General features: G+C 36.0%; 1 pseudogene; it reads right to left on the reverse strand.

Annotated features, from left to right (window-relative positions):
• The window catches only part of LOC123732153 (1-acylglycerol-3-phosphate O-acyltransferase ABHD5-like), a 9,691-nt pseudogene extending 3,209 nt beyond the window's left edge, over positions 1-6,482 (reverse strand).
• Between the last annotated feature and the right edge of the window lie 6,119 nt (positions 6,483-12,601).

The raw sequence follows: 12,601 nt of genomic DNA on the forward strand, positions 1-12,601 counted from the left end.
TCTCCCATTCTTCTCTGCAGATTCTCTCAAGCTCTGTCAGGTTAGATGGGGAGCGTTGCTGCACAACTATGTTCAGGTCTCTCCAGAGATGTTCAATCGGGTTCAAGTCCAGGCTCTGGCTGGGCCACTCAAGGACATTTAGAGACTTGTCCCGAAGCCACTCCTGCTTTGTCTTGGCTGTGTGCTTGGGGTCGATGTTCTGTTGGAAGGTGAACCTTTGGCCCAGTCTGAGGTCCTGAGCGCTCTGGAGCAGGTTTTCATCAAGGATCTCTCTGTACTTTGTTCTGTTCGTCTTTCCCTCGTTCCTGACTAGTCTTCCAGTCACTGACGCTGAAGAACATCCCCACAGCATGATGCTGCCACCATCATGCTTCACCGTAGGGATGGTGCCAGTTCTCCTCCAGATGTGGCGCTTGGCATTCAGGCCAAAGAGTTAAATCTTGGTTTCATCAGACCAGATAATCTTTTTCTCCTGGTCAGAGTCCTTTAGGTGCCTTTTGTCAAACACCAAGTGGGCTGTCATGTGCTTCCGTCTGTCCACTCAAACATAAAGGGTCTGATTGGTGGAGTGCTGCAGAGATGATTGTCCTTCTGGAAGGTTCTCCCATCTCCACAGAGAAACTCTAGAGCTCTGTCAGAGTGACCATCGGGTTCTTGTTCACCTCCCTGACCAAGACTCTTCTCCCCGATTGCTCAGTTTGGCTGGGCGGCCAGCTCTAGGAAGAGTCTTGGTGGAACCAAACTTCTACCGTTTAAGAATGATGGAGGCCACTGTGCTCTTGGGGACCTTCAATGCTGCAGACATTTTTTGGTACCCTTCCCCAGATCTGTGCCTCGACACAATCCTGTCTCGGAGCTCTACAGACAATTCCTTCGACCTCATGGCTTGGTTTTTGCTCTGACTTGCACTGTGACCTGTGGGACCTTATATAGACAGGTGTGTGCCTTTCCAAATCATGTCCAATCAATTGAATTTACCAATTGTAAATCTAAAGGATGATCAATGGAAACAGGATTCACCTGAGCTCAATTTCGAGTCTCATAGCAAAGAGTATTATTTCTGTTTTTATTTTTCATACATTTGCAAAAATATCTAAAAACCAGTTTTTGCTTTGTCATTATGCGTATTGTGTTTAGATTGCTGAGTATTTAAAAAAAATCGATTTTAGAATAAGGCTGTAATGTAATAAAATGTGGGAAAAGTCAAGGGGTCTGAATACTTTCCGAAGGCACTGTATATCTTACCCAGTGGTCCAGCCAGTCTTAGTGTAGCCAGGAGGTTGAAGGGACTCATGACGACCCCCATGGCTCTGATCCACACTGGGATAGATTTCTCCTGATCCATGCTCTCTGGGCGGGCTGGGAACCCCCATGGCTCCACCAGGATCAGGTGTTTCACCCTGTAAACACACACAGTGTGAACACATACACTGAGTGTACAAAACATTAAGGACACCTTCCTAATATAGAGTAGTACCCTCCCCCTTTTGACCTCAGAACAGCCTCAAGTCGTTAGGGCATGGACTCTACAAGGTGTCCAAAGCGTTCCACAGGGACGCTGACCCATGTGGATTGAAATGCTTCCCACAGTTGTGGTTGGCTGGATGTCCTTTGGGTGGTGAACCATTCTTGATACACACAGAAAACTGTTGAGTGTGAAAAACCCAGCAGGGTTGAGTTCTTGACACAAACCGGTGCGCTTGGCACCTACTACCATACCCCGTTCAAAGGCATTTAAATATTTTGTATTGCCCATTTACCCTCTGAATGGCACACATAAACAATCCGTCTCAATTTTCTTAAGGCTTAACAATCCTTCTTTAACCCGTCTCCTCCCCTTCATCTACACTGATTGAAGTGTATTTAACAAGTGACATCAATAAGGGATCATAGCTTTCACCTGGATTCACCTGGTCAGTCTTTGTCAGCTAAACTCAACTGGCGAACCGCAGTCCACGTCCGGACCCAGAGAAGGGTCATTCCGGACCGGACAACATTGCATTTTGTTATATATTTAAACAGCTTTAAAAAAAAGAATCACCTGGGCACAGCGGTGATTTTTCCCAACCATGTTGATTTTATCCAGAAGCTGATGGATAACTTCAAGGCTGCTCATCCTGATCTCCTTCTTGGTCACAAAATGTGAAAAGTTGTCAGAAGAAGCAACACAGATCTTCAGATGGGTAGATGTTACATCACTGCAGATGGAGTTGATTGAGCCGCAAGAAAATGTCTTTGAAGGAGCAGGCTGGTGACTGTGACCCTGTCACTTCCTGGGGAAAAATGGTGCCTGCAGCTGAAGTCCTCATTCTCAAGAAATTGGCACTTGTTTGGTTCCACATACAGCTATGAATCAGCCTTCTCCACAATTAACTTTCTTAAAAAACAAAAAAACGCACAAGGCTCAACAATGAACACCTGCACCATTGTCTCACAGTTTCTCTCACACCATTTGTGCCAAAGTTCAAAGCACTGGCAGGAGACAGAACAATGTAATTTCTCATTGATGCAAGGGCAAGGCCCACAGTGACTTCTACATGAATACTGCACAGCCCACAGTGACTTCTACATGAATACTGCATGGCCCACAGTGACTTCTACATGAATACTGCATGGCCCACAGTGACTTCTACATGAATACTGCATGGCCCACATTGACTTCTACATGAATACTTCATGGCCCACAGTGACTTCTACATTATTTTTAATACAACGTGTTTTCTATGTCGTAGACGACTATGCTTGTTACTACGCTTTACCACATCTCCGATAAAGGACGGTATTCATCCGGACCTTTGTCACCTAGGAGATTTGTGTCACTGGACCTTCTCCAATAGTAGTTGACTATCCCTGGTCTATGTCATAAAAAACAGGTGTTCCTAATGTTTTGTACACTCAGTGTACGTATGAACACACAGTATGAACACAAACACAAACACACGACCCCCCTACTCTCGTCCCTCTCGTCCCGCTGACCTGTGTGGGTGTGTAAGTGTGTAAGCAGCAGCCAGGTATCCTCCCAGGTTGTGTCCCAGCAGGATCATTTCCTCCAGGCCCATCCTGTCTCTCCACTCCTCCAGGGCCCCTAGGAACTGCTCCTCTGCCCCCTGGGGGTCCACGCTGAACAGGGGCCTGCTGCTCCGACCGAACCCCAGCAGATCCAGGGCATACACGGCTCCACTGCCACACAAAGAGTCCAGGTTCTGAGCCCACAGACCCACACCACCCCCAAACCCATGGAGCAGCACCAGCGGAGGACGGGGACGACGCTGGAGAGAAGAGGGCTGAGACTGGGGCTGAGGCTGGGGATGAGGCTGGGGCTGAGACTGGGGCTGAGACTGGGGCTGAGACTGGGGCTGAGACTGGGGCTGGGGGGGGAGTGAGGGATGTGCTTTGGCGTTGAAGGCTATGGTCCAGACATAGTTGCCATTGGATATCGGGACATCTTGCCTGGAGAATGGGGTCTTCACAGCTGAAAGGAGAGAAATGGATGGAGGGATGGAGGAGAAAGATGGAGGGGAACAGGGAGGGAAAGCAAAATGAGAGAGGAGATAAGATGTGCAAGTGTGACAGGTAGGAGAGATGATGTAGGCATACACACACACACTCTTACCCCTGAGCATTTTGTCCTCTGCATCCTTTAGCTGAGAGAGGGAGGTGGGGCACCAAGATGGAAGCCAACTGGAGATACACCTGTACCTGCGCACACACACAACATTGCGTAAACGGTCCTGCTGATGTTCTCGAAGAAAACTCATAAACCCAGTGACTCAGTGAACTTTGACGTCCAGCGATCACGGAGTCAGACTTCTAAAACAACAACAGCTTTATAGCAAACGTTTACAATAATCTCCCCTCATCTACAGTAGTATAGCTATGTTTAATATAACACACGTTTACAATAATCTCCCCTCGTCTACAGTAGTCTAGCTATGTTTAATATAACACACGTTTACAATAATCTCCCCTCGTCTACAGTAGTCTAGCTATGTTAATATAGCACACGTTTACAATAATCTCCCCTCGTCTACAGTAGTATAGCTATGTTTAATATAACACACGTTTACAATAATCTCCCCTCGTCTACAGTAGTATAGCTATGTTTATAACACACGTTTACAATAATCTCCCCTCGTCTACAGTAGTCTAGCTATGTGTAATATAGCACACGTTTACAATAATCTCCCCTCGTCTACAGTAGTATAGCTATGTGTAATATAACACACGTTTACAATAATCTCCCCTCGTCTACAGTAGTATAGCTATGTTTAATTTAACACAACATGACAACCAATGTGCAACAAGGTCTCCCTCTGGCTGAATAGTAAGACAGGGTAGTCTACTATCTATTGGGTCATCATTTCAGTGTAACAAGGAACAAAACCCTTTATAGAATCAATGATAAGACTCTTTTAAGCTACAGGTTTGGAAAACATTCTGAATGTCACAAAGTTATGTGGCTGGCTACAATGACTGGTGGTAGTGTGTTTGTGTCTTGGTAGTGACTGGTGGTAGTGTGTTTGTGTCTTGGTAATGACTGGTGGTAGTGTGTTTGTGTCTTGGTAGTGACTGGTGGTAGTGTGTTTGTGTCTTGGTAGTGACTGGTGGTAGTGTGTTTGTGTCTTGGTAGTGACTGGTGGTAGTGTGTTTGTGTCTTGGTAGTGACTGGTGGTAGTGTGTTTGTGTCTTGGTAGTGACTGGTGGTAGTGTGTTTGTGTCTTGGTAGTGACTGGTGGTAGTGTGTTTGTGTCTTGGTAGTGACTGGTGGTTGTGTGTTTGTGTCTTGGTAGCGACAGACATATCCACGGTTTAATAATCTTATCTCCACTGAGCTATGTCATTCTGTAATAAATACTGTATGTTCAAAGGTCCATGTGACGTATTGGCACCAAGTTCACAGCAAGGAATATTTCCATTTGTCAAGGTAGATCATTTTATACAAATGAAATGACATGTATACCTTTGTCACAAAATCAAACAAATTTTTGTGAACTAAAAGATTTAATGGTAGAGGTGCTATGAGGCTATGTGTTTGCATTCTAGTCGGGCCTACTAAATCAAGTAATTGGGCTTTTTAAAAGAATGTTTACATCAGCATGTTTACATCAGAGTCATTAACATTGAGGCATATTGCTCAACGAGGTATCCTATCATTCCTTAAACATTCTGTAAGTTGTGGAACTCTTGAGAATAGCTCACCATAATAACTTTTTGAATAGCTCACCATAATAACTTTTTAGAATAGCTCACCATAATAACTCTTGAGAATAGCTCACCATAATAACTCTTGGAGAATAGCTCACCATAATAACTATTGAGAATAGCTCACCATAATAACCCTTTTGAATAGCTCACCATAATAACTCTTGAGAATAGCTCACCATAATAACCCTTTTGAATAGCCCACCATAATAACTCTTGAGAATAGCTCACCATAATAACTCTTGAGAATAGCTCACCATAATAACCCTTTTGAATAGCTCACCATAATAACTCTTGAGAATAGCTCACCATAATAACCCTTTTGAATAGCTCACCATAATAACTCACTATAATAACACTTGAGAATAGCTCACCATAATAACTCTTGAGAATAGCTCACTATAATAACCCTTTTGAATAGCTCACCATAATAACTCACTATAATAACTCTTTAGAATAGCTCACCATAATAACTCTTGAGAATAGCTCACTATAATAACCCTTTTGAATAGCTCACCATAATAACCCTTTTGAATAGCTCACCATAATAACCCTTTTGAATAGCTCACCATAATAACTCACTATAATAACACTTGAGAATAGCTCACCATAATAACTCTTGAGAATAGCTCACTATAATAACCCTTTTGAATAGCTCACCATAATAGCTCACCATAATAACTCTTTAGAACAGCTCACTATAATAACTTGGTAAACAGTATTATATTAAAATCCACTCACCCGTGCTCGGCTGGATGCAGCTCCTCCGCCATCCTCCTCACAGTGAACTGTGATGATTATCTGTCATCCATGCAGAGAAACTAAGTAGGGGTGGTAATTGGTAAGACCGCCTCACACACAATCTTTAGGCGTGATAGTAGCCAATAGGAGAGAGCGGGGCAAATGTAAGGGACAGTTCAACTCAATGTGTCTAAAAACAAAACGCACCCCCTCCCCCAAATTAAAAATATTTTGACCCTCCCCTTGTGCTGTAGAATACATTGAACACCCCCCCCCATAGAATTAACTAAAAATTACATTTAAAACTAAAAATACCAATAACTATTGTGACCCTGTGTTTATTAACGAGGAAATGGACTTTGCTCACTTCAGTCAGCATGCTTTTGCGGCACAATCGATGTCATGCAGGGCTAAGGGGCCAGAAGGTTGAGGGTTCGCCGACCACCACGGACCAGCCCACTCTCCCTGCCTGTTTGATTAGACCTACACTATGATCAGAGCAGACTGCAGACAATGATCAGCTATGGGGGAAATCAGATTTTGACGCCATATTTTTTTATATATGCAACAAATTTTCCCCTAAAAGGTTTCTGTGCCGATGCACCACACAACAAAGCATACCGACTTCAGGCGATTCAATATCATGGTTTACAATCAATAGACTGTCAATCAATAGACTGTTAATCAATAGACTGTCAATCAATAGACTGTCAATCAATAGACTGTCAATCAATAGACTGTCAATCAATAGACTGACAATCTCGACAAACAGAAAATACATCATCCCTCCCCTACCTTGTAGACTTAACCAGTATGGAAGACTTGGCTTGACAATCTCTGAATGTCATAAAACTTGTGTTTCGTTAGAGGTTCACTCTTTCGACAATGATGTTTATTTACGTTTCAGGGATTGCACAATAAAGTCGGGAACGTAATTTCCATCGTGGTCATTATTTTTAACATAGACACAATACATAGATACAATACATAGACACAATACATAGACACAATACATAGACACAATACATAGATACATTACATTACATAGATACAATACATAGACACAATACATAGATACATTACATTACATAGATACATTACATAGACACAATACATAGACACAATACATAGACACAATACATAGATACATTACATAGATACATTACATAGATACATTACATTACATAGATACAATACATAGATACAATACATAGACACATTACATAGATACAATACATAGACACAATACATAGACACAATACATAGACACAATACATAGACACAATACATAGATACATTACATAGACACAATACATAGATACATTACATAGACACAATACATAGATACAATACATACACACATTACATAGATACATTACATAGACACAATACATAGATACAATACATAGACACAATACATAGACACAATACATAGACACAATACATAGATACAATACATAGATACAATACATAGACACAATACATAGATACAATACATAGACACAATACATAGATACATTACATAGATACATTACATAGACACAATACATAGATACAATACATAGATACAATACATAGACACAATACATAGACACAATACATAGATACAATACATAGATACAATACATAGACACAATACATAGATACAAATACATAGACACAATACATAGATACATTACATAGATACATTACATAGACACAATACATAGATACAATACATAGATACAATACATAGACACAATACATAGACACAATACATAGATACAATACATAGATACAATACATAGACACAATACATAGACACAATACATAGATACAATACATAGATACAATACATAGACACAATACATAGATACATTACATAGACACAATACATAGACACAATACATAGATACATTACATTACATAGACACAATACATAGACACAATACATAGACACAATACATAGATACATTACATAGATACATACAATACATAGATACAATACATAGACACAATACATAGACACAATACATAGATACAATACATAGACACAATACATAGATACAATACATAGATACATTACATAGACACAATACATAGATACAATACATAGATACAATACATAGACACAATACATAGACACAATACATAGATACAATACATAGATACAATACATAGACACAATACATAGACACAATACATAGATACAATACATAGATACAATACATAGACACAATACATAGATACATTACATAGACACAATACATAGACACAATACATAGATACATTACATTACATAGACACAATACATAGACACAATACATAGACACAATACATAGACACAATACATAGATACAATACATTACATAGACACAATACATAGACACAATACATAGAACAATACATAGATACAATACATAGATACAATACATAGACACAATACATAGACACAATACATAGATACATTACATAGATACATTACATAGACACATTACATAGACACAATACATAGACACAATACATAGATACAATACATAGATACATTACATAGATACATTACATAGATACAATACATAGATACATTACATAGATACATTACATAGATACATTACATAGATACAATACATAGATACATTACATAGATACATTACATTACATAGATATAATACATAGACACAATACATAGACACAATACATAGATACAATACATAGATACAATACATAGACACAATACATAGACACAATACATAGATACATTACATAGATACATTACATTACATAGATACAATACATAGACACAATACATAGACACAATACATAGACACAATACATAGATACATTACATAGATACATTACATAGACACAATACATAGATACATTATATAGATACATTACATAGATACATTACATAGACACAATACAAAGACACAATACATAGACACAATACATAGACACAATACATAGATACAATACATAGATACATTACATAGATACAATACATAGATACATTACATAGATACATTACATAGATACAATACATAGATACATTACATAGATACATTACATAGACACATTACATTACATAGACACAATACATAGATACATTACATAGATACATTACATAGACACAATACATAGACACAATACATAGATACATTACATAGACACATTACATAGATACAATACATAGACACATTACATAGATACAATACATAGACACAATACATAGACACAATACATAGACACAATACATTACATAGATACAATACATAGATACATTACATTACATAGATTCACAATACATAGACACAATACATAGACACATTACATTACATAGATATAATACATAGACACATTACATTACATAGATACAATACATAGACACAATACATAGACACAATACATAGACACAATACATAGATACATTACATTACATAGATACATTACATAGATACATAACATAGATACAATACATAGGTACATTACATAGACACAATACATAGACACCATACATAGATACATTACATAGACACATTACAGAGATACAATACATAGACACATTACATAGATACAATACATAGACACAATACATAGACACAATACATAGACACAATACATTACATAGATACAATACATAGATACATTACATTACATAGATACAATACATAGACACAATACATAGACACAATACATAGACACATTACATTACATAGATACAATACATAGACACATTACATAACATAGACACAATACATAGACACAAAACATAGACACAATACATAGATACATTACACATAGATACAATACATAGACACAATACATAGACACAATACATAGACACATTACATTACATAGATACAATACATAGACACATTACATAGATACATTACATAGACACAATACATAGATACATTACATAGATACAATACATAGACACAATACATAGACACAAATACATAGATACAATACATTACATAGATACAATACATAGACACATTACATACATAGACACAATACATAGACAACATAGATACAATACATAGATACATTACAATACATAGATACAATACATAGACACAAACATAGACACAATACATAGACACATACATACATAGATACAATACATAGACACATTACATAACATAGATACAATACATAGACACAATACATAGACATTACATAGACACAATACATAGACACAATACATAGATACATTACATAGATACATTACATAGACACAATACATAGACACATTACATAGATACAATACATAGACACATACGACACAATACATAGACACATAAAAAACACATAGACACAAAACATAGACACATTACATAGATACATTACATAGATACAATACATAGACACATTACATAGACACAATACATAGACACATTACATAGATACAATACATAGACACAATACATAGACACATAACATAGACACATAACATAGACACATAACATAGATACATTACATAGACACAATACATAGACACAATACATAGATACATTACATAGATACAATACATAGATACAATACATAGATACATTACATTACATAGATACAATACATAGACACAATACATAGACACAATACATAGACACAATACATAGATACAATACATAGATACAATACATAGACACAATACATAGACACAATACATAGATACATTACATAGATACAATACATAGATACAATACACAGACACAAATACATAGACACAATACATAGATACAATACATAGATACATTACATAGATACATTACATAGATACAATACATAGACACAATACATAGACACAATACATAGACACAATACATAGATACAATACATAGATACATACATACATAGACACAATACATAGACACAATACATAGATACATTACATAGATACACACATAGATACAATACATAGACACAATACATAGACACAATACATAGACACAAATTACATAGATACAATACATAGACACATTACATACATAGATACAATACATAGACACAATACATAGACACATACAACATAGATACAATACATAGACACATTACATTACATAGATACAATACATAGACACAATACATAGACACAATACATAGACACAATACACAGATACATTACATTACATAGATACATTACATAGATACATAACATAGATACAATACATAGATACATTACATAGACACAATACATAGACACATTACATTACATAGATACAATACATAGACACAATACATAGACACAATACATAGATACATTACATTACATAGATACAATACATAGACACATATACATAACATAGACACAATACATAGACACAATACATAGATACAATACATAGATACATTACATAACATAGACACAATACACAGACACAATACATAGACACATACATACATAGATACAATACATAGACACATACATACATAGACACAATACATAGACACATAACATAGATACAATACATAGATACATACATACATAGATACAATACATAGACACAATACATAGATACAATACATAGACACATATACATAGATACAATACATAGACACAATACATAGATACATTACATAGACACAATACATAGATACATTACATAGACACAATACATAGACACAATACATAGACACAATACATAGATACATTACATTACATAGATACAATACATAGACACATTACATAACATAGACACAATACATAGACACATAACATAGATACAATATATAGATACATTACATAACATAGATACAATACATAGACACATAACATAGATACAATACATAGACACATTACATTACATAGATACAATACATAGACACATTACATAACATAGACACAATACATAGACACAATACATAGATCCATTACATAGATACAATACATAGACACAATACATAGATACATTACATAGATACATTACATAGACACAATACATAGATACATTACATAGATACAATACATAGACACATAACATGATACAACACATAGACACATAACATCATACAACACATAGACACATAACATAGATACATTACATAGATACATTACATAGATACAATACATAGACACATTACATAGACAGAATACATAGACACATTACATAGATACATTACATAGACACAATACATAGACACATAACATAGACACATAACATAGACACATAACATAGATACATTACATAGATACATTACATAGACACATTACATAGATACATTACATAGATACAATACATAGATACATTACATAGATACATTACATTACATAGATACAATACATAGACACAATACATAGACACAATACATAGACACAATACATAGATACAATACATAGATACAATACATAGACACAATACATAGATACATTACATAGATACATTACATTACATAGATACAATACATAGACACAATACATAGACACAATACATAGATACAATACATAGATACATTACATAGATACATTACATAGATACATTACATAGACACAATACATAGACACAATACATAGATACAATACATAGATACATTACATAGATACATTACATAGATACAATACATAGATACATTACATAGATACATTACATAGATACATTACATAGATACAATACATAGATACATTACATTACATAGATACAATACATAGACACAATACATAGACACAATACATAGACAC

This window comes from Salmo salar, unplaced genomic scaffold (assembly GCF_905237065.1).
Source record: "Salmo salar unplaced genomic scaffold, Ssal_v3.1, whole genome shotgun sequence".
Lineage (NCBI taxonomy): Eukaryota > Metazoa > Chordata > Actinopteri > Salmoniformes > Salmonidae > Salmo > Salmo salar.